The 23,975-nt window shown below is 41.9% G+C and overlaps 1 protein-coding gene across 7 annotated transcripts in view; it reads right to left on the bottom strand.

The window, feature by feature from the left end:
• Positions 1–23,975, bottom strand: part of FARS2 (phenylalanyl-tRNA synthetase 2, mitochondrial) — a 251,593-nt gene that overhangs the window by 1,160 nt on the left and 226,458 nt on the right. The gene's annotated exons all lie outside the window — the stretch shown is intronic.

Genomic DNA, 23,975 nt, shown 5'->3' with positions numbered 1-23,975 from the left:
GGCGGCGCCTGGACGCTGGCCATGCTGCAGCCGAGATGCGGGGGCAGCCCAGCAAACTCGGGAAGAAACGGGGCGAGACATGACAGGAGGCACACATGGCAAAATTTCTTATCCTCTGCTACTATGGAAAGGAAAAGGCAAAAGAGAACAGGGAAAAGGGATAGGGAAGAGGGGATGATGGGGAAAAAAGAAAGTATTTAAGAGTTGCTGAGTTTGGCAAAGACAAGTTAATGCAAAACCAGGAGCAAAACAGTAAAGTCGAATAAGGCAAAAACAGGCTGGAGTACATAGCTCTTGTAGGGGGCATCTCTGCAATTGCAGAGCTTGTATTACTGAATTTAAATGGCAGTTGTGGCATCCTTTTTATTTTTAGTTTCAAATGGACCCCACACAGCTTCTTCCTTCAAAGGCAAACGCTCGCTTCAGTGAAAGAAAGAAAATCTGAGGGGAAAAATAATGGGAAACCAGAGATCAAGTACGAGACAGAAGGATCTCCCAGACTAGCATTTAATGGCACACAAAGGCATTCAGAAAGCTTCGGGTCATCTCTCTCCTGAAAATTGTTTCATGTTAGAAACCGTGTTTATTATGTCTATTTGATTAAAACTAAGGTTATATGTGTTCATACGCAAAGATAACTCTCGAGATACTAATTTCAATCTCAAATCCTAGTAGAAACAGGCACAGGTAGTTTTAATCTCAGAACAGCTATTTGATACCAACTTCGACCCACCCAACATGGGTGGGAAGCTTGTCCCTGCTCCCACTGGCAGTTTACAACAAAAAGGTTATTTCAAATTAAAACATTCCTCCTTTTTTGTGCGCTCTGAAGACAAAGCAAGTAAAATCTGCCTAGCATAGGAAAGGGCAAACTGCATTTCATAAAGCGTTAAGCTGACGACCGCAGTTAACTGCTAAAAACCAGCCAAGAGCTTTCCCTGGGTGCAGGTTAAACGCTGCAAAAAAAAGGGATCTTTGAGAAAAGAGGGGAGGCGTAACTGCGGAGAAGGTGTCGCTCTGCTCTGCTCCACCTCTGCAAAGCAGTTGAGAGGACAGACCTGGGAGAAGCAAGTAAATGGAATAACAAGGGTTTGGCCAGATGCTACATTGTAAGAGAGAAATTTGAATAACAGAGAGGGATAACTGGGGCTCAATAGAAACAATTTTCAAATCCAGGCTGGCAAATACCTTTACAGCTGGTAGTATTTCAGCTTTTAACCGTGCTACAGCAGCCCACCTGAACAAAAACATTTGCACGTTGCTTTGGCTGAAAAATCTATTTAGAAGATGTACAGTCATAGCCCTGATCCTGAAGTCTTGTATATACTGGCAATATATCTCATGATGGAAAACTCATTTAATGTGATGTAAACACAAGTTTGCTTAAGGTATTTAAGCTCTGGTAGGGACAGCTACTGTTTCTTCACTGGTCATGGCTAACTGAAAGTAACTATTACTTTTGACTCACGTGTTTAGGTATCCCCCTACCTCCATTCCAGCAAGCAGTTCATTCATGAGGCAAATTAAATAGGCCAGAATAGGATGTAATAGTTTCCTGTGGGTGTTGTGGAAAACCAGCATCTATATGAAGGCATTGAAATTAGGAAAGGGTCTTATGGAGCAGCACTGGACTAGAGTTCTTTCAGGTGCAGCTGAAGTTAGGCATTGGTGCAAGACAAATAAAACAGGGATTCTATTAAATGTAATTAATCTAATTTTAATTATAGCAAAAAGTGATGTAACTACTAATAGACATGGCTGGCTACGCATCAGTCCTGTGGTTGGTATGTTACATTTTTCTCCCACCTTTTAGCTAGGTTTATTTGCATCTTTGTTACTAATAAGAGAGAAGGAGTATAACGTTCAATGCTATTTCAATAAGAGACACGCTGCAAGTTTCAAAACCTTAAGCACTGTTTTCACAGTAGTAGTAGCTAAGTTTTCAAGGGAGATGGAGAAGAGTAATTCTTGGCTCTTCCCCCCTCAATACCAACCCCCCCAACAAAATAGTAAGACAATGTGATTAATCACTGCCATCAGCTGCAACTGGAAATAATTATTGTCAGCAAATAATACATGTTTGCAGATTCCCTTTCTTGCTTTCCTTTTGTTCTGCAGAGCCACAGAGTGTTTGCCTACCTTAAAGATGGCTCTGCTAATGCATAATGAACTCTCTCCTGCATGTCATGCTGCAGCCTGATGATACAGAAGCAGTAGCTCTCTATCCTAAGCAAAAGAAAATCTGAGGCCAAAACTTAGAACAGCAGCTTCACAAGGTAAGGGGGGGGGGGGAAGTAGCAGCTTAACAGCGAATGCATTGGGTTTTATTTACCTAAGCTGCACCACCAGACAAGTCCATGTGGTTCGCAGTCACGCGGACTCCTCTGCCATTAGGCTTCAGCTGATCTTAGTGTCACAAGTCTCCCCTGCACCAGCCTGCGGCTTTCAGGTAATGAAACGCAGTGAATACAGTGAAGCACTGCTCAAAGAGAAAAGGAAGACAGGGATTTATTCTGATGCCGCAGGAGGAAACGAGAACACGGCCCATGAACAAACACTGGAGTGAAACAATGCCTAATGGTCTTTCATATGTTTTTTGGAGGAAACAGCTTTGCCTTGTGATTGATTTTCAGGAATTGGCATGTAGCCGCCTCCACGTGCAAGGGAGCTGCTTGCTGCCGGGTCAGATTCACTGCGTGGGGCCAACCTGAAGGTCAGCGTATATGTTTTGATATGTCAGCCTGGTATCTGAGCACAGCAAGAAATTAAGGCGCCTTAGTCTGCCACTAGTCTAATAAAACAAACATGAAAGCAACCGAACACTGGGACCAGGGCTAGAATGAAATGGTATGTTAGACAATAAAAACTAATACCTGTGTGTTAGCTTTCCCTGCATGGAAGTCCACTGAAGGATGTTTTAAATACAAGTTGGCTAGAAAGCTGATCCCAGAAGCTGCCAACAGCAAAACACCTAAACATACTGGGGAACCTATCTCAGTGGTTAGGTAAGACACAGGGTCATTTGGTAACCACAATGTTGCCTAAAGAATAAATGCCTGGTATTGGCATTTGTGTCATCCACATACGACACCATAACAAGAAAATTTTTCCATCCTGTACTTGAAGAGGGAGAAAAAAGGGACAGCAGTTGAGTGGGGAAAATCCCCACTTTTTAACCGTGTTCTACTTTCCATCTGTCTTAAATAAAGCACGGAAGCACAGAGACTTCTATAGGGAGGTTACCCCTGCTTTCACGTGGTGAGGACAACACAGAACCAGACATTTTTCTAGAAAGCTAGATTTACTTTGAAGAACAGAAAAGTAGAGATGACAATCTCCCACAGCATCAAGGAGTGAAAAAGAGTACCATCTCTTTTGTCCTCTGAGCAGCGCACTAAGCAGTACCACTCACCACCATATCTATATTGCGCCTTTTCCTACAGAGTACTATTTAAAATGAAAGATCTACACACATGGTAACGCAAGTATTCAAGATTATTTTCTCTCTGTTAAGTGAGTCATCTTAGTGAGGTTCTTTGAGGGTCTCCCAATTCCTGCCATAGCAGTTTGTATTCTATATCCCCCCAAAAGATTCATCATGCAATTACCTTACATTAACCATCACACAGTACTCAATGACCACTACACGCGTCACAGAGGTCACGTCATGCTTTGAGTATGCGTGGAATGACTTCAGGGAAGAGAAAGGCTTTTTTTGTTTGCAACAATATCCTGAAAGGGACGATGATAAGAAGAAATGAAAATACTGTCTCATGTTGCTAGCATCATAATTGCACAGCTTTGGTTTTGCTTTGTGGCTCCAACAGTTCCAGAATGGTTCATGATGTAAGTGGAAATGGGGAGGAATATTAAACTGCAAGAAGAAGAAGAAGAAAATGATGTAATTAATTTTCCTTTTTGTTTCAGGCTTTCAAACCACATCCACCACTATGATAGTAGACACAACTGCTAAATGTCATACAATAAATTCTAAATTGACAAATAGCACTCTTTGCTGGGAACCACATCATGGAAAATGGCAAAAGGTTTGTGCTATATAGCTTACTGTCAATGGCAAATAATTCAATTACCATGGTGATACGCAGGTAGAATATAGCAGTAATTCTCTGAACAAAGGCCCTTCCCAAAGATGCATTCTCATCACTCCTTTCAAATGCTAATACTCCATTTCTCTAGAAGAGCGTATTGTATACAACAGCATATTGTAAAAAATGGACATGTTTTTGTTTAAGGTGATTTTGATGCTGGTGAAAAGCACTAGATCACCTCCAGAAGAAAGAATTGTTTTGAACCCACAGAAAGCAGGGAATGGTCGTATCTGTTGCACATCTTTTCCAGTTGACACCTGGCAGAAGGATGGTTCAGCTTCAAAGATAGTTGAGGTCAACATAACCATGTTGATACTGTCAACATTATTTGATCACTGTGGATTTTTTTGGTGCTCACTTTCAAAGCGATGCATGTTCACTGACAGGCAGTTGGACTGAAATATTTTTCTTCTGTTTCACCAAATTGAGACAGTAATGGACTTTTTGCTCTTTTCTAATTGGACTTGGTGAAATCTGTATCTGAATACCAAACCCTGAACCTGCTTGGCCTTTTCGTTCTTTCTTTCTTTAATATTAATTCCATTTTAAGCTTTTCTCTTAGTGTAGAAAAAAAAGTCAAAATTCTGTTAATAGCCAGCTTATTGAGAGAGAAAAAGAGCACGGTACGGGATGCAGTGGCAAAGGACATAAATAACACCTGCTAGTTAAGGTAATGAAAGGCAGATGAAAAATGAAAGCACTCAGAAACTTTTCAGCTTCTCAGTCACTGAGACCCTGTTAAATAGCCATAAATAGGATCTAAGCCATTGTCAAGTATCCAAAAACACTGGACTGGCTAGAAAGTTTTGATCATGATTTGCCTTTTCTACTTAAATCTATCACCTAATTTCTTACAGGCAGGAAGAGATACAAACAGATATATACTGAAAAAAAATAACTCAATATAAAAAAAAAAAGCATCACCTGAAAGAGAAAGTCTCCTGGCTGTTAGATGTACTCACTAAATGTTTAGTGAAACAATTCAAGCAATCACTTGTGCTTTGGCCCAGCACCTTGGCCCCTAACGACCTTTTCTCATTTCAACAGACCAACTTGGTTTGTGGATACACGCCAGCAGAAGAACCAAGGTGAGGGCACAGGGCTCTTTTCCGCCAGCTCCCAAGCAGAGGGAACTCTTGTAAACAGACTGAGTTACACAAGAAACCAAGAGAGTATTTCCCTCGTGCACTGTTACAGTCGTCTCAGTAACCAGCCAACGATACAGTCGACCCATCTCAGATCCAAGCACTTCCCATTAAAAAGCTCTTAAGCCTCACAGCATCAAAAGTAATGGAATCCATTACATGCAGACAACGATGAAATATCACTAGGGTGAAGAGTAAGGAGAAAAATATCATTCTCCATTATACCGAAAGAAAATCCAAAGTCCCCGCAGGATCATAAGCTAATTGTGACACAGACTTTTGCTGCCACAGAAGGCCAGGAAAAACCTGCAAAGCCTTGGGGTTTGGGATTGTGGTTTTTTTTGTTTTTAATACAACGACTCATTGATTCCTTGAAGAAAGCAATGATCAATGGTTGTAAAGCAGGTGTGAAAGTCCTTCTCAAGGGGATGGCTTCAAGCATCAGTGGTGGCTGCTTGTCCTCCAATCTCCCTCTCTCTGGGAAAGTCATCTGTCAAGCACAAGTGACAGAATTCCCATCATATCCTATCTACGTCAATGCTGAGGAATCCATTCCACATGGATTTAAACTTGGACATGGCTGAGAGTTTTCCCTCTTGTAAGATGAACTTTGTGCTCTCTGTTCACACTGGGCCTCCTCAATTTTTGGGGGCTCATCACTCCATCTAGCGAGTCAGTTCAAAATCCTGCTCTAAATCCAGGAAGATTCAGGAGTAGGCTAGAGGCTGGGTATCTTCAAGATTTGCCTTGCTGTCAGCATAGTAACCCTGGAGCACTCATCATGCCAGATAGATGCAATGTTATGCACTTTTAATGGAATGAGTCTCTCAACTTAGGCTGAGGCTTTCAGGAATAAAAGCAAGCTGTGCAGTGGGCTTGCACACAAAGATCAGAATGTGTGCAAGCCTGAGAGGCTCAGAATAGGGTATGAAAACCGACTTTTTCTTCAGGGTTATCACTATGGCAGATACAAAGGCTGCACAAGTGGAATAAACATAGGAAAAAGTAAACTTTCCGATACACATGCACACATACGAAATCCAGTGAAATAACTTCTACGCATTGCAGTGGTAAACAAGAGACAGTTGTTTGGTAAAATACTTGAGACATTTAATTTTATGTACTAAACATAGAAAAATAATTGGATGCTGAAAGTAAGAGGGAAAAGGTGATAGTCTCAGACAGGGCAGAATACCTGTTCTGTGAACAGCATAGGGTTTAATTTCACTTTACTTTCCCTAGGTCTGACTGAAAAGGTTCCAAGTCAAATGCTTTTCAAAGTCTAACCGTGATTTCACCAAAACAAAATGAAAGGGGTAATATTTTTTGTTATTTGTTGTTTAAAAATTGACCACTAGAGGCTTAAACATTTGCCAAAACAGCAAACAAAAGGAACACAATAACTCAATTTGGATATTGTGTCTCATAGGAACTGCCATCTAAGCTCCTTCACTTTCTCCTTCCCTGTGTAGTTCAGAACCCAAAGCAGGACTACATTTCCCATGAAAGGCCAAGGCCAAAAATTCCTGTGATGGATCACCTCCCCTCTCTGGAAAAGAAACTTGGCTGACATAGCCGATGAGGAACCAGAGCTTACTGAGGAGAATGAAGCATGCGATACCTCGAAGTCCGGGCAGTGCTGGCAGCTGAAGTGTTTTGGCAGCTAGCCAGAAAATTCTTAAAGAAAAATGTACATTTTCAGTGAGTAAACCCACAACAAATCAGCATATTTTCTGCCATTCCTTGCTCTCCCACTTTTTCCACATTTCTCCTGACCTCCTAAATCCCCAGCAATTTAATGGCAGAATGAGGCAGCTCCGGCAGCAACAGGCTCTGTGGGTCTGGCAGAACTTCATGACTTAGATATCTCATTCACAACCCCTTGTGCCCTTCCAGGGCAACTGGCTCGTACTGGAACAGGCCAGGGACACAACCTGTTTGCAAAGAATAACTCTGGAAGACCCACTGTGTTTGCCGAGTTGTTGTGCTTCTTGTGCAAAGACATTATATTCATCTTCCTCTGAGCCACAGTGTACAAGTAAGAGGACAGAAGAGGTTCTGGTTCTACTTCTGTCAAACAGCAATATTAATGATTCCATCACTGGTCATTAGCCACAACAGTATCGCTCAAAAGTTTCCAACCATTGGCAACCGAAATGCCATCTGGAAGCGCTTAAGAGTGACAACCTATCTCAATAATCCGAACAAATCCAACACGAGAGGTGAATTTGGACTCTTTCAAATGCTATCTAAAATATTTATAGTAAAAATGTTAAGTGTGATACCTTTTCAGTTCTTCTGAGTGAAAGATCAAAGCACAGAAGTATAAATATTTAGCAGTTTTTTCCCCCAACTAGATGTTAATACTAAAGGCTACAAAAAGTATTACTAAAAATAACATCGCTGTCAAATTAAAACATATTTCATAATCGAGTAAAAAGGGAATTTATGAGAATTTGAAACAATTCATTCTCCTAAGAAATGAAGATGGATGGGAGTGACAGCCAGTTCAGAAGTATCTCTGTTGAGCACGGGCAGAAATCAGGGTCTACAAAGTTAGGTGGCAGACAATGGCATGGGAAGGACTGGATGCTGTTTCAGGTTCTTGTATAGATTTCATCCTTGAGATCAGTGGTTTTGTCCAGGAGCTAGGTGTTAACTTCCCTTTACGCTTGCTGAGAGTTGAGGTAAAGAGGGACATGGCTCTAGACTCAGATCGAGGACCTAAACGATTATTCCAGGGTCACACAGCGAATCGAGGACAGAGGGAGGAACTTGGATAAGTGTAGGCGTAGACCTTTTGAGTTACCCTTCTTTCAAGTTACTCTTCCCACACACACTTCCAGTCACCCTTCTTTTCTGCAAATTGCACAGCAGCCCTGGAAACAAAACAGGCTACAGCAGGAAAAAAGCAACTCATCTCATGTACAACGGACAGGGCAGGGAAAAGTGCAGAGCCAACATGGGGATGACCAAATGTGCTGTTTGTTAAGTGACAAACTAATCCCAAATCAGGAGAAAACAGGAGGGGGAGAAGAAGAAGGGAGCAGGAAGAGATGAGTTAACTGGAGACCAGAAGACAGAAGGGACTTAAAAATTGAAAGCAGGGGTTAAAAGAAATCACTTGCCCTTTTTGTGTAAAAGCAACAAACTGAAAGCACCCACCCCTCTGGGCACTAGCGCCTGCAGCACTAGAAGGCAACTCAAAAACATTTGCACCTCTGTGTGTGCAAATATAGGGGATTTCCTAGTGGGACTGCTTACGGTATCTGTTAAACTTGGTGGAAATCCTGCAGCCGCTTGCACAATTAAGTGTTGTTTACTATCTCCTTCCAGTCCATACATTAATTTTCCTCTCAGAATTGTCAGGTTTTATAAGCCTTAATCTGGCTAACTGGATTTGGTTTGGAGATGCAGAAATTCCCTACTTTCCCTCCCCAAGGGCAGTGTGGTTCCACACAGATAGTCACAAGAAACTTGGTCTCATTGCTTTTCTGACAGCTGCTGCCTTGGGAAGACAACTCAGAAAAAGTCCTCAAAGTAAGGATAACTACTGGCCAGCAGATTAAGCCACTGTTAACACACAGGAAAACTGTCTGGCTGTTAAACGTTTCTTTTGCTGAGTCCCCTTTGCACAGGTAATACATTTGGACCACGGTGATAGACAAAGAGCCCATGTCTTGTAGGTGAGGCTTGCCTGGTTATTTTGAATATAATGACAGGGGAAATGTCACAGCACAACTGAAACTAGCCCAGTGATGACAACATATACCAATCAGGTGCACTGGCCGGAATTTTTACAGCTGTCAAAATGAGCATTAGTTTGGAAAACTCTAACTGCCATGTTTAGCATGTTGCCCCCTTAATATTATGGCTACTGCTTATGAAAAGACAAATGAAAAGAAAAATGTGAATGTGATAGGACGTATGCATAGTGAACATCTCCTACGGTAAGATGATATCAGCATCAGGCAATAAAACAGCATGGAGGTCAGGGCAGAAAATGAGATGCATCATTCTGAAATTATTGGTCTGCCACTCAAGAAAGGAAAGAAAGCCATTGAGACATTATACCAGGAAGATCAAAATACCAATTTTGCTAAGACTTTACTAAAAAAGGCCAAATGATCCTCTCACTAGCAGGAATTAATACCAGCAAAGAAGAGATAAGATTTCAGCTCAGAATGGGGAATACACAGGGAGCACTAGAGTAAATCAAATGTTCTCAAATTGTCCAAGAGATGAACTTTGCCCTAAGATACTTTAGGAATGAGCAGAAGAAATCTCAGAGCTGTTATAAGTTGTCTTTGAGAGTTCATGGCGGACAAGTAAGGTACCAAATGTTGGGAAAAGGTCAAACACAGCGCTTATTTTTGAAAATGAAAAAACCCCCAACAACTAGGAAGCCACAGGAACTATACACCACTTGCTTTTACTTTAAATTCCCAGAATGACTCTGGTGCAGATAACCAAACCACTTGTAAGCACACAATGGAAATAAAAAAAGACAAAAAATAGAAAACATGGATGTATCAAGCAAATCTAGTCAAAACAACCTAATTTCTAACAGGCTAATAAATCAATAATCGATAAATGAAACAATAAATTGCAGGAAGTAGCAAACAACGGGGTGGGGGGGAGGTGCTTGTGTATGTGCACATGGCACATATATTCATAGTCAGCTAAACCAGATAAGAAAAAATGGTCTAAGATCAATATGACTCAAAACGTGGATCCATTGGCAGTTGCAAGCAGTTTCAGACAAAGTTGAAAACTCTTAGGAAAAATTTTTAACAGTTATAACAAAAAGTGAAAAAAAAAGAAGAAAAATACTAAATTCGGTTTGTAAAATTAGGCAGTAGAAAATCTGTCTTCCTAAATGTTTCACCTTGGAGGGAGTTGCATGAAGGTAGATGAGAAAACTGGTGATCAATATGATTACTATTAGAAGGTGACATTCCAAATGGTTGGAGTAGCTGCCAATACTTTGTTGTTTCTGGAAGCAGTTATCCACAGCTTATAGCCAAATCTGAAGGATCCTTCTTGTAGGGTTCTTCATCCTGGCTCCCATATGATGGAATATTTTCATTAATGGAACAGGTGATGCAGCAGAAATGTTTGTTAGCTGGAAAATTACATTAAGCTGGGTAAAACAGTAAGTATAAGTGAGGACAAGATTAGAATAATCTTGACTGGAGAAGCTGAAGGCTGCATTTCAACCAGGACGAGCGTAAGCTTCTGTGTTTAGCCAAAACCAACTAGCTGCATGCAAAGAGGACGAGGAATGACCGGGCATACAGCAGTGCTGCACAAAGATTCCAAGGACCGAGCAGAATCATGAGCCGAAGGTGAATCCGTGATGTTGCTGTGCTGCTTTAAGCTAAGCAAGCATCACTCTGGGACAAACTGCTGGAATGCAGCCGGAGTGACATCTTTCTGCCCTACTCAACACTGCTACTGGCTCAGCTGAAGTACCCTTTCCACACCTCAAGAAAGATGCGAGGCAACTGGAGGCAGATCATGAGGGAGCAATGGGAACAAGCAGATCTCTAGATAACACGAATTACAAGGAAAGACTGAGAGAACACAGGTTGCTCAGCCTAAAGAAGAGAGAGCATGAAAACACCCTTCAAATGCATAAAATGCTGCTGCACAGAGTTAGGTAATAATCTGTTCATCAACATTCGCAAGCGGCAGGAGATGAAAGTAATGAGCTCATATTGCAGAAATGTTCAGCTTGAAAATTTGCTTGGAAAGGCGGTGGGGTCCCCATTGCTGGAAATCTTTAAGGACTGGTTATACAAGTGTCTGTCAGGAATGCTATAAGTAGAGTTGATCCTGTTTTGGAGTAGGAGGATGAACTAGGTGGCAGTACTCCTCAACTCTTTAGCATAAAATAATGTAACGGTCTTTAGAATGCAGAAAGTTACTTGAGTAGCAAAGATAGCTCCTTGCAGCTCAACACATCGTGTGTTTGTTTATCCCATTCCAGTAAAGGGAGATGGGGAAAAAAGCCCAGTTCAGGAAGCCAAGGAGGAAGGAAATACAAACCATCGCTGCTATACCTGGGAAAAGAGCTCTGTGTTACCAACACTAGATTCCCAGGAAATAAAGCAAACAGGGAAAAACTTTTGAAGGGGAACAGCAGAGACCAACAGACTGAGACGGGGAAGGAATCCCCTGAAAAATGACGTGATCTCTTTAGGCCAGCAACCCTTTCATTAGCCTTACAGGCCAATGTTGAAATAAAGCAGATAGGAAAGCAAAGTGCTGCTGAGTTACCTTTCACTGCCTAAAGCCAATAAAAACCCAAACAAAAACCCCAGAAAAGTCCACTCTGCAAGACAGTATCCTACAGGGAGAATGCCACTCAGCTGCTTGTCCCCTTTGCTTCAGGGCTGAGAGATGCCTTAGGAAAGCTCTAAGGAGCAGCCACAGAAGATGCTGCATATCCTTGATAGGCTGAACTGCATCTTTCTCTTTTACGCTTTTCTGAGTTTAGATCAAGAGGTTAACCCCTTGCTTTCAGCTTTCCAAGCACACGTTCAACCCCAGGCAATCTTAAAATAAGGACAAAGTCTTTCTTCTAACAAAACCATGTTGCAAACAAGCCTGTCGGAAATCTGCACCTCAGGGCAATATGGGGAAGTCCAGGGACTAGGAGACATCTGAGTCACCAATTGTTGAACGAAGGCTGGTTGGCCCTGACGAGGATGAGGACTGTGGGGCCTATGGCCTTTTGACATAGAAGCTGATTAACTTTATGTCCCGTTGCAGGTAGAGAGACTGAAAAACAGAGAGGAATAATCAGCCATGTTTCCCTTATATTCGTACACGTGTCCTGGCCTCCCCATTCTCACTTGCTGTTCTGTATTCACCTACTGTACCTTTTCCTTATGTATACAACAGCTGCGAGGAAGGAGCTGCCTTTCATTTTATTCACCTACGCTGCCTTTTGCAGCAGAGACTGAGAGGCCACGACTCTGCTACAAGGAAAAATAACCCCATGTACCTGTATAAGAATATGTGTATGTAAGTGTATATATACATTCATAGCCATTGCTGCAAAGGCTATTTTTTTATTAACCTTTGCAAGTTTACTTGGACTGATAGACCACCAGTTTGGGGGAAATCTTGATGTTTACTAAATCTTTTTCAGGGATTAAATGTTGATCTCATAAAAGTTCCATTGCATATGTGTTCTTTTGTTCTTACATGAAATATGAAATTGCCAAGGAACAAATAAACTATTTATGACTTATGCCTCTACAGTAACGAAGAATGGCTTAATGGGGGCACGTACTACTTTGAAAGTACTGCGGTCTGTTGTTCCCTGAACTGGAGACTCTCTCAAACAGGTTTAAGATGTATGCTCTCCTTTCTCCTCAAAAAAAGATCAAATTCTTGACATGATTGTCTAAATCATAGCAGAAAGACTCATACATGCCACATGGTCCTGCACCACAGTCCCACATACCTGTCTTACTGGTAGGTGAATCAGTGTAGGTTGCATACAGTTGTACTCAGACAGCAACTATTAATCCAGATAGCTAACTGAAATGAACTCAAGTTATTCTTACATTACTGACTTTAGAGTTACAGAAGACTGATATTTATTATACATAAGATGCAGCAATTTGGTGGCACGACCTTAAACACCATCATCTCTGCCAGTAGATCTTCTTCATTTGAACTACAGTAACGAACAAGGAATGAGATGCTCCTTCTGAGATTACAGGTAGCTACACCTGAACAGTCACCTCACCAAGTGTCCCCTGGAGGTCACACCATTATGATCAGTAGAGTTTGTTTTCTACTGTGCCTAATTTTTGTCACATCTAGCCAGGATGGCTGGTGTTCTAACATTGTGTTTTGAAACACACACAGTACCAAAGAATATGAAAATTATTAGGCACCCACTGCTGAGAGGGTTGCAATGTTGCTCATGCTCCCTTCTGAATCATCTGCATCCACCGTGTCTCTCCACTGCACCCACAAGCACAAGCTCTTCTCCCCAGCCAGTGACACCATCTCTCTGCAGAGATGGTTGAACAGGCACAGGTGCTGGGCGTGTGGATTCGGTGAGGTAATATACCTACTTAAAACAGAAGAGATGACAGAGGAAACACTGAAGCCCTTAAAGAGGAAGAAGAGGGAGACTACAATATCCCTGTGACATTTTGCACTGTAGTCTCTAACCAAGAAGGGGAAGACACAGAGACACAGCTTGGACAACCCAGTAAGATCAGATTGCTGAGCAGGATGAAGTAGATCAAGGGAGAGACACCTGTAGATCCCACTCCTGAAACCCACACCTTTCATCCACAGGATTTAATCAGTATCATGATACTTGATGCTATCGTGATTACTTTAACATCCATATGAGGAAAGGTTAAAACAATCTCACCCTTCACTAAGATAAACCCATCACAGAAGCTGAAGCATCAGTCCAAAGCATGGGTTGCACGGGACTTGGACAGTTACAGGATAGTCAAAACTTTATAAGCACTTCTAAGCTGGATGAGAGCTTTCTTGTATTGCTAGCACATCTGCACTGGCAGGGACAAGCTCCGTCTCTTGTATCTCAACACATCTCAGTTCTGATTCTGTATATCCCACAAAACATTACAGAAACTCCACAGGAAAGCAATGAAAGAATCTGGATCAGGCTCAGCATTCACCTACAAAGCCCATGCTTAGATCCATACCGTGTTGGATCAGCCTTTGAGGTTTTTTTGTTTTGGTTTGGCTTCGGGTTTTTTTGTTTGTTTGTTTGTTTTGTTTTGTTTTTTAAAGGTTGAGCCTGTATCTATTTTCTTTTCCCCAAATACTGGGTGAGCATTTCAGTAGCACACAGGCGAGTCAATAAAACTGAGCAGCAGTGCTGTTTGTACAAATCCTTCTCCAATCCTGTCTCCAGGTGCTTTTCCCTGCTTCTCAGATTTGCCCCACTGTACTAAACCTGCACATCTGCTGAGTGGCTGCGTGTGTGATGAAGCACACTAGCGAGCTGATACGGTTGAAAAATGACCAGGTAGAGAAAGAAAAAAAGACTGAGATTCCCAATCTGGTTCACTGAATGGCCACACCAGTCACTGTGCCAGCACAGTGCGGGGCTGAGAACTACACAAACCAATACTTAGCTGCCAGGAGAAACGCATGTGGAAACAGGGGCTAAAACCACAAGCTGCTAATTCACTGAATCCACACAAGCACCAAAGCACATCCTCCTTTTTTTCCCCTAAGTTCATGTAAAAACATGTTATACATTATGTTCAAAATGAAACTCAGATATAAGGGAGAGGAAGAAACCTGTCTGTCTGTCCCCAAACACTGCCAAGTCCAAGCTCCTGACCTATTCCCACCGAAGGCAATGGGATGACATCTCTTTCTGCCAACTGAGGATTCAGCCGATGTTTTACAAACCAAGAGGGACAGGTCCCTGAGTAGCAATGTTTTTAAAACTAATCAGCAGAAGCGGCCAGTCGGATCCTCTTCTTAAAAATGATGATACACCAGTTTGTTTAGGAAATGAATGAACGTCTTCAGGACAGCATGAGAAGAGGTAAGCAAAACCAGCTATGGCAGCTGAACTTTGCAACAGTGCAAACTCTTTTGCCACCAGTTAAGACTGAGGTCAGTGGTCTGAGCAGACCGTACGTGTGTAGGGTCCTTTGCAGGGCCTCTGCTCTAGCACAAATTCCGTCCCATGCAAGAGAAGTTCTCCCTTCTGGCAAATGTAATACAGATGCTGGAAAGACAGACCTGTGCTTGTAAGCTTGCTCTTTCAGTATTTCATCATGTATAGCAGCAATGCTTAAGAGGTTACTTCCATTAAAGATGAATCTGTTCAAGATCACTGCCTTAAATTACTCCTCTCTGTTGTGGGACACCAGCCCAAGCCGACTGTTTGGCTTTTGGGTATTAAGAAGCAAGGCTGGATAAAAGTAGGGTGCGGGGATCAAGAGAGAGAAATACTAATGGTGAATCACCCCTGTACTGATAGAAGGCATGGTTGCCTTTAATGAACAGTTACATGGAGGATGTGAGATAATCTAAGTGGGACTGTTATGAAACTTAACTATGAGATACTTTGAGTTATGATCTATAAAGCTGCTAACTGGATTCAGTAAGTTGTTGAGTCATTACCATATAAGACTGGGTTGCTCTGAATGGCATATGAAATCCATATGGCTAGAGACATTGAGTGGTTTGCTTCTGGTTAGAAAAGAAGATGGAATTGAGCAGACACGTACATGATTTTTCAAGAATAAAAAATTAGTAATAAAAAATAATTATCTGCAATTATATAGCATCCACACTAACATTATTTTGTCATTTATCTTTTAATTAAAGATGTCCTGTGATTGAGAATTAGCAGGCATGAAATTAGCATGGATTTTTAATGTTTTGGGAAAAAATACAGTATGTTCACTGCACTGATGTATCTGTTATGACACCAGCTCAAAGTAAAATGAGAGCTGGGGAGAAGGATGCTGGGTACTACATATAAATCACTGATCTTTCAACTCTTAGAATATTTTCACATTCAAACTGAGATGCTAAATGAGCTGAGCGCTTAACGCGAAAAAGAGAAGAACTTACAAAACCACCACTACGGATATAATTCATTCTGGAGCAACTGCTCAAGCAAAGACCCAGGGCTGAGCTAGTCAGAAAACTCTATTACCTTTCACCTGAAGAAAGTGTGATTAGTGGAGGAAATGTCACATTTGCACTTAAAAATTGTTTCAAAGACAACTTGTATCTTTTGGCACAACTCAGCCATTTTAAAAATATTGCATTGAGAGGGAGGCAGAGACAGCAAAGAGCACTCCTTTTTATGAGTTCTCACCCTTGTATTAAGCCACCAAGTTTAGCCTGAATATTCAGTATCTCAGCAGCTGGCACTTCCCAGGCAGCAGCGCCAAATTGCTCTCCGCTGATCTTCAGGGATGCAGGGCTGGGGCTCTTGGAGACGAAGTCTCCCCGCACAGCGCCTGTGCAGCGCCTACCGCCCCGCGCAGCGTCAGCCTGCGGTGCAGCACAGAGCAGCAGGACAAGGAGCAAGGGGGAACCGCGTCTTCCTCACTCCCTCTGCTGCAAAGGGGAAAGGTGGTCTCTGCAGCTGTTCTATAGCATGCGGGAAGGGGACAAAGGCAGCCAGACCGGATGGGGGAGGAATGTTTCCTAACAAATAAGCTTCTCTGGTGATTTTCCTCAAAGGTCACATTGACAGCATCGTATATAAAATAAGTGTCTCTTCTGAAGATGTCCTCAAACGCTCACCACAAGAAGAATCAGAGCATTACCCCCAAATGCTGTCTTGAGCAGTGCAACAATCTCGACCACGACATGTGGTCACTGCACCGCCCTTATGGGTTTTGTGGTTGGGTTTTGTTGCTTTTTTTTTTTAAATGGCAACTATTCTCATTTTCAGTCATCTTTTTCTGGCTTTCCACTCTTTTTTTTCCCTTCTACTTTCTTTTTAGCTTGGCATTTGCTGGTATTGAGCTGTGAATCCTATACATGGAGCCAACTGAAGTTACTCGGGAAATTCAAAGGAAGGAAGATGTAAAAACTGCTCAAAAACTACTTTCAGCACAGAAGTACCAGCTTCATGGTCACCCTCACTTGTAACCCTCTGGAAACACCAGGCAAACCATAGAAGCATAGGACAGACTTGGAGAGGATTCACAATACCATCTCTCTGCTGTGTTTGCACTTGACACTTCTCTTTCAGCTTCCTATCAATAGCACCTTTGATGTGGCTTTTTTTTTTCTTTTACTTTCCAACCCTTTTAAGGACCCTTGATAAAGGGCACATTTTTTCCTCCATTATATATCTCAAACAGAATACCACAAAAGATCAACTTGATCTAGATGAACTTCATCCATTCATACTGAAATTCTGATGGGAAATGATCACTACATGGCATTAACCCTCCCTTGCATCACTGGGCCACAGACATCCCAGCTGCAGCGTTGTGTGGCTTGCAAAGGTTATCACTGAAAGAATGAATGGGCCAGGCTGAAATCGTAGAGATTTGCTTTAATCAAGAAATGAACCAAACCTGTGCCTTGCTGAAAATTTACCCTCTCTAGTGTTATAAAGATACCTATGCACACCTAGCAACCATGGTGTCACTAGCTTCGCCCTTTCTATTCAAGACAAGCATGACTGCCTTCCCTCTGCTTTCTCCAATGAGCAGAAGCTGCGCACGCTTTGGTTTAAGCAGTAGAAAGCAGCACTGAAAGCAGGCTCAAGAAAGCAAAGCACCAACAGAAAGAACTAGCTGGTCTTTTGCTAAAAACCAAGACAAGTATGTCAAGAATTACAGACAACGCCAAAATGAAATCTAAGTATACTCACATACTGTGTGTTTCTATCCATACCAGCAATACAATAAAATACATTAGCTTAAAATGTTCCAGTAAAAAAAAATATTTAAGAATGTGAAAACTTCCAGCCTATGCAGATTAGCAGAGATGTGGCAAATCATTCAGCTACAAAAATAGGATCAATTTCAATTACAAGTTCATACCTTATTTATAGCAGGCTGGTCTGCCTAAACTAACATGTTCATTTCTGACAAACAGCAGACATGTCTGACCACAACAGGACATCAGAAGGGGAAGCAGGGCTGAGAAGGAAAGTGAGTGACAAGGACTTGCTGGATGTCATTCAATGAATCATTTAACCACTTTGCATGTGAAGAGAAGTGCAGGCACCTCACTCAGCCTTCCTAAGAAGCTCAATGCAGTAGAAGCTCCTGTCCAAATCCTCTGAAATCCTCGGAGAATGAATTAAGCATTTGACATATCTGGATTTCGTGTGTGGGACCGTCTCTGTGAATGCCTGTAGTCCTGCTGCAGGACTGACTGCTCAACTCTTACATGAGACAACGTGGCTTCTCAGTGCTAATCTGGCAGCCTGGTGTGGCAACACATGCTAAGGCAAAACTCCTACTATGAACCTTGGAAAATAAGGAGGGTAAAACTTTGTGCATAAATGCTTTACAAGATATTTATTGAAGTAATATCTGTTTAAATCTCCTCTTCATCAGATATTTCAATATGGAATAAAGCAGTCTACTATGAAACATCTGAGCAGACTAAATGGGCAGTTTATTAGACTTGAGAGCAATGAATAGGAGTTCATCTGTCACCCTCAAGCTTAACAGGTAAGTAGTCTGTTTCCCCTCATCCATCACGGTGAGTAGAGCAGAAGTTCCAAACACAAATATGATTAGTTTAAACCGTAATCTTTGATGTGGCAATGGCTGCAAAGGTTCCCTGCAGAACTGAAAGGCAGTAACCAACTATTTTGCATGAAAAGGATAGTCTCCAAGAGAAGGTAAAGGGCATCTGTGTGATTTCTCTGCTAGACATCCTCCAAAGCCCTGGATTATTCTCCTCCTACAGCAAATACCACAGCCTCTTCCTCTGGAAAGAGCAGGCAGCAAGGTCTTCAACAGCAACAGCAGCTGAAGCAGCCCTTGCCCTGCTCACTCCTGCGGCAGCACCAGCCCTGCTTCGTGGCCACGCAGCCGGTTGCGCAGACAAATGATACCTCCGCGGCTGAAGTACAACCCTCCCTCCCTGCTTTTTTTTGGAGGATAGGTTTTCAGCTAAATCAGTCCCCTGATTTAGTTTGGATGCCATAATGCAGGGGATAGCACAAATGCCGGAGTGAAGACTGGGAATGGTTAATCAAAACACAAGCTTTTGCCACAGCCTAAGATCCCAGTTCCAGGACCAAACCCAGAGAACCTGCCTGCTCAGCTCCTGCCTGCTTTGGGCTCTCATAAGCAATTGCCAATGCAAGATGAGACATCTTCAGTGGGTCCCGCCTGGGACCAATGCTTGACAGTCTTAACCTGGCCTTTCTTAAGTTTGACTGAAAACATCCTTCATATCCCTCTGACTAACTTCAGTGTGAGTTATTGCAATGTAAATGATACTGCCTGCTTGTAACCCATATGAGAATCGAGAGAACGCTGAAGTGGTTTCACCTTGCAATACATTCATTTTGTAAGCAAATTTTTTTCTGCTCCTCATAGTTGCAAAGATTCATGGGAGAGCAAGTAGACGCTTGTGGGATTTGGGATGTTTGGCTGGAGGCATAAGAGAATCTGATTAATTTGTGTTTCCTTTCAGAAATGCGACAGCCATCAAACAATCACAAAATAGGGCCACGATTAAACAACTGATTGCAGGTGAGCGGGGGGATGCCCACACACAGTAAATCTGCCCTGCTTCCTGGGAAAGTCTGCAGCCCATGCCGGGTTCTGTATTGCTGTGTTAGACTGCTCCCTGTCCTCAAGCTCATGCACAGGCTTTCTAAAAGCAAGGCAAGCCTTTTATTTATAACTTCCATTTGCATTTATATTTTTAAAGAGACAACTGTGATTTTCCAAATAATTAATTAAAAGAGCACAAAGAACCCATATAAATATTGGAATTGAACTTGAGGGAAACAACTATGTATCTTGGTTTAACTTTCATACTGGTAGATCTTTATACTGAAAGGCAAAGCAAGTGTAATTGGGAAGCTGGAAATACAGTCCTAGCTGCTGTGTGTTATTTAGTACATATATTCTATAATACAACTATATATCATTATATTTAACAGAACAGCGTTCAAGTAGAGCTCAGAAAGAAAAAGAAAAAAGCAAGTACTTCCAATACTTTTGTGTTATCTGAAAATTGCCAATAATTTTTGTTGCAAAAACATTTTCCTTGCACTTTCAGTGTTCCTCTGAGACAAGTGAAAATACTTCAGCTGTGGAAATGATCCATTTTACAGGCGTCAAACTATTTTTAAACCCTACTCTTCAGTCTGCTCATCTATGCCTAGATCATCAGTAATTTATTTGTGAAATTCACTGAGGAAGGGAATTTGGAAAGGAGAAGTAGGTGGGAAGCAAAAAAAAGCCATACATATATATATTTTTACACACACACCCCCCACCCCCCCTGGAGGGGAAGTTACTAGGTGCCAGATTCTGACACCTGACACAAAACAAATATCCCCTTACTATTAGCATGGTTCTGCTGGAGTCAATGAGATGCCCAATACTACCATGAGAAGCAGAACCAAAATCTAATGCTGAACATTAAGAATATGGAGGGAGCAGCAGACCTAGCAAAGTATTGCATCCATCTATCCCATGACATAAATCACTGTAAGATCACAGAGGAAAATCAGACAAGGTCTAAGTAGGAGGGCATGTTCACTGACTCCACTTGAGAGGAGAAGGAGTAACCCCACAAAATTTGAAGGTGGAGGTAGGTAATCAATAAGGGAGATGTGGGATGGAATGAAAGAGATTGCTTGAAGCACTCCCTGAAGCTGGTAACCAATATATGCTTAAGTCTTAATTTGGAAGCAAATCCAAGAGGGATATGCTTGGAGTCCTGGAGTGGGGTCCTTCTGTATCCAACCAAGCAACCTCAGGTGCTATTGCAAGCCTTCCTTGGCTGTCAGTGAAGGAATGACTGACAGACTTCAAAAGCTGCAAGCCCACCAGGCTTCGCTCCTTCCATGAACTTCTATTTCTGGTGTACTGAGAGAGCGGGCAGCCTTACAGCTTTCCTCCTGCTCCTTTGCACGGGGACAGTGCTGCAGGCAGTATCCTTTGTGATGAGGAATTAAACATGTACTCCTTCAAAAGGTAAAAAACTACTACAGGATCAATAGCTTAAAGACAGCTAATAAATCTCCTTTCCATCATACTAATTTTTTTTTTTTTTTAAATGGGAGACTTCGGGAGCTACGAGACTATATCCTTGATGCAAAACAAGCAAACCGCACTTCTGAACACCCGAACGACTCCAGGTATACCTATTTTATGCACATTTGCCAAATGTAGGTGTGACAGGACTTGTTAAGAATTCCTGCCTGCATAAGATGTTTCCTGAAACCTAAAAGGAAAATATTCTTTTCGTGCAATACAAGTCCAAGCTTACATTTAAGGCAGGAATTGTTGATCCCAATTCAATGAAGCAGCAGATTTTCATTACATGGAGCACAGAAGAAGGAACTGCTTGTCAGATATGTCTCCGGAAAATTTGCTTACAGGAACATGTCTGTGTGCATATAGAGGAAAAGCCTATTTTTGGGAAAAGGGTGTCCCCTGAAGGTTTCATACATCTGTTTTGATGAACTACCCTGGAGATTTTCTGTATTGGTTTTCCAGAAGCGGCGATTTTACAAAGCACTGCAAAGCCTGCCTTTCTGCAAAGGCTGCTACCTCTACTGGAAAAAGACAAGCACTGAATGCACATTTTAAATGTTACACAAGACGCAGTTTAGAGTACGGCAGCAAGGAAGGCAGACGGACATTTCAGAGCCCACACTCTCCTTTACAAAGGCAAAAAAAACCCCAAAATTGAGGAGCTACCCCTGCTGAGTTCTCCTGTCAGTGCCTAACAGAATGAGGCATGAAAACACACAAAATCGAAGTAAATACACCTGTTCAGAAAGTGCTTGCCTGGTGACTTAAGCCAGCTCTCCAAGTCCAAACAGTGACTTAATCCATCTTCCTTCCACCAGTGAAACTGTCAAAATCCCAGTCCGATGTTTAAACTCTGGCCTTTGGGAATGCCGAGCCCAGAGCCCGGCACCCCCATGGTGCCGCAGAGGAGCCTGGTCTCAAAACGTGAGTAAAGGCCTCTTCCAGTCAGGCCTCCTTCACGTGAAATTCACTCAGGCAAACAGTGACCACCCTGCCATCCACCGCTCGCGGGCAGCGCGTTACAGTGCCGGCAGGAAGTGCCATTTCACATTTTTCTGCTTCCCTCTTGCAACTAGCTCCCTAACAGGCTGCTGGTTTACCACGTTCCCTTTGTGGAGACCCCATCTTTTTCTTTTAGAAGATCGACAGGAAGAATTTTCCACAGTTTGTTGTGGAGACAGAGGGAAAATGGACAGTTAATGCTGTTTGGATGGGCTTAGTGCACATTGGGATATAAAGCCCGGGCACAGACTTGTAGTGGTTGGTTCCCACACTTCAGCTCATCCACTTAAGCGTGTAGGCGTAAGAACAGATTTGCATGGACGCTCAACACTTCTCTCTCTGCCTGCGATCCACCCCGAAGCTGTTTTATTGGCTCCAATGACATAACCTTCCTATTAGCCATGCAAGGAAGCACACGGCCTACGAAATCAACTTTCACCGCTGGTTAGGATTCTTCTGCTAATTCATATGGTTTTTAATTCCGTGCCCTTTAGGTCTGTAATAAATATCACCCTTGATAGGTTGGAGCAAGAATTAAGCTAATATTGAAAGAATCTGTCAGACTACTTATTTATTGTTTTAATTTTATGACTGTCTTGATGTAAAGCCTATCAGACATTGGCTAGGTCTAAACAGAAATCACTAAATCACCCAATGTACTAATTCGATAGAAAAGCAGAAAAAGTAGTATATTAAGTATGTTACAAATGAAGTTGTTAAATCATTCATTATTCACTGGTTTTGAAATGCTTTTTGTTGAGTAACTAATAAAACAAAAACTATATCCAATAATGCAATATATATTTTTCAGTACATATGTCATATGTTGGACTTACCTTCTGTGCAATGGGAGCATTCATTTATCAGCACTTAGATAAAGCTTATCTAATGTTTTCCACACTGCAATGTCTTTGTTAAACACTTAGCTGAAGAAATATAATTGTATTTGTATTCAGGAAGAATTTACTTTGTGTAAGTGTGGAATTTACTTTCATTGTGGACACTCTGCATAAGAATCTGATCTGCAGCTTGCAATCATCTTTATCTCCCTCTAGGTTCACTAAGAGCTGAACGCATGTATCAGCTCACAGGATCACATCCAGAGCTGGATTTGGAAAATGGTTACAAATTTTCATTTCATGATGATTTAATGCAGTAAACCTCCAATATTTTCATTTGTAAAGCAAAACCACCACTCACCTAGGGGAAAATTTTCTTTGCAAAGACGCAACTCTGCCAATTCAAGTGATTTTACTGAATTAGGTTACAGATGATATTTCTGATTGGCCAGTTCGCCACCCTATGAACCCAACAAGGAGCAAAGGGATAAAGAAGGAAAATAGATAAGGCTGCAGGTTGCATTTTAAATGCTCAGCTGTTCTAGCTATTGATATTAAGAATGTCATTTTGATGAGGTCAGTGTTTATGAAACTGTGTAGTCACATTTGTATGCTAGTCAAAGCTGAACTGTACTGGTACCATTTAATCTCCAGGGAAAAAGTCTTTTCTCCTGAACACTTTCAGGGCACTGAAAAAAATCCCATGTTAATACAAGGAAGTAAGCCCTTCAAAATGCGAGAGCTTTTTTCATAAATTTCTTTTCGCTACCTAATGCAGAAACAGTGGCCAATCCCTGTTCCCGCTGCACCAAGGGGAACTCCCCAACAGGAGACTCAGCTTTCATCTTTAAAGAAGAAAAAAAAAAGGAAAAGGGGGAAAAAGGCACCTAGGAACTTTATCTTTGTAATCAAATGAGAAAAACTATGTTGTGATCTATTAATACCTCTGTCCTCCTGGAGAGAGGATAAAAAAGTTATTGAAGATGTTTCAAAACTTCTCTTACACTGTTGCACTGGGGATCATGCGCTCCAACTTCACTGGCAGTCCTTTCAGGGAAAAAGGAAAGCTCATCCTATCATGTCCTCGATGACATGCTGTTCTCAGAAAGAAGGGACAGCACAGGATTCCAGTCTAAAAAT

Source organism: Grus americana, chromosome 2 (assembly GCF_028858705.1).
Source record: "Grus americana isolate bGruAme1 chromosome 2, bGruAme1.mat, whole genome shotgun sequence".
Taxonomy (NCBI): domain Eukaryota; kingdom Metazoa; phylum Chordata; class Aves; order Gruiformes; family Gruidae; genus Grus; species Grus americana.
Note: the sequence above shows the minus strand (reverse complement) of the source record. Positions and strands in the feature narration are given on the sequence as shown.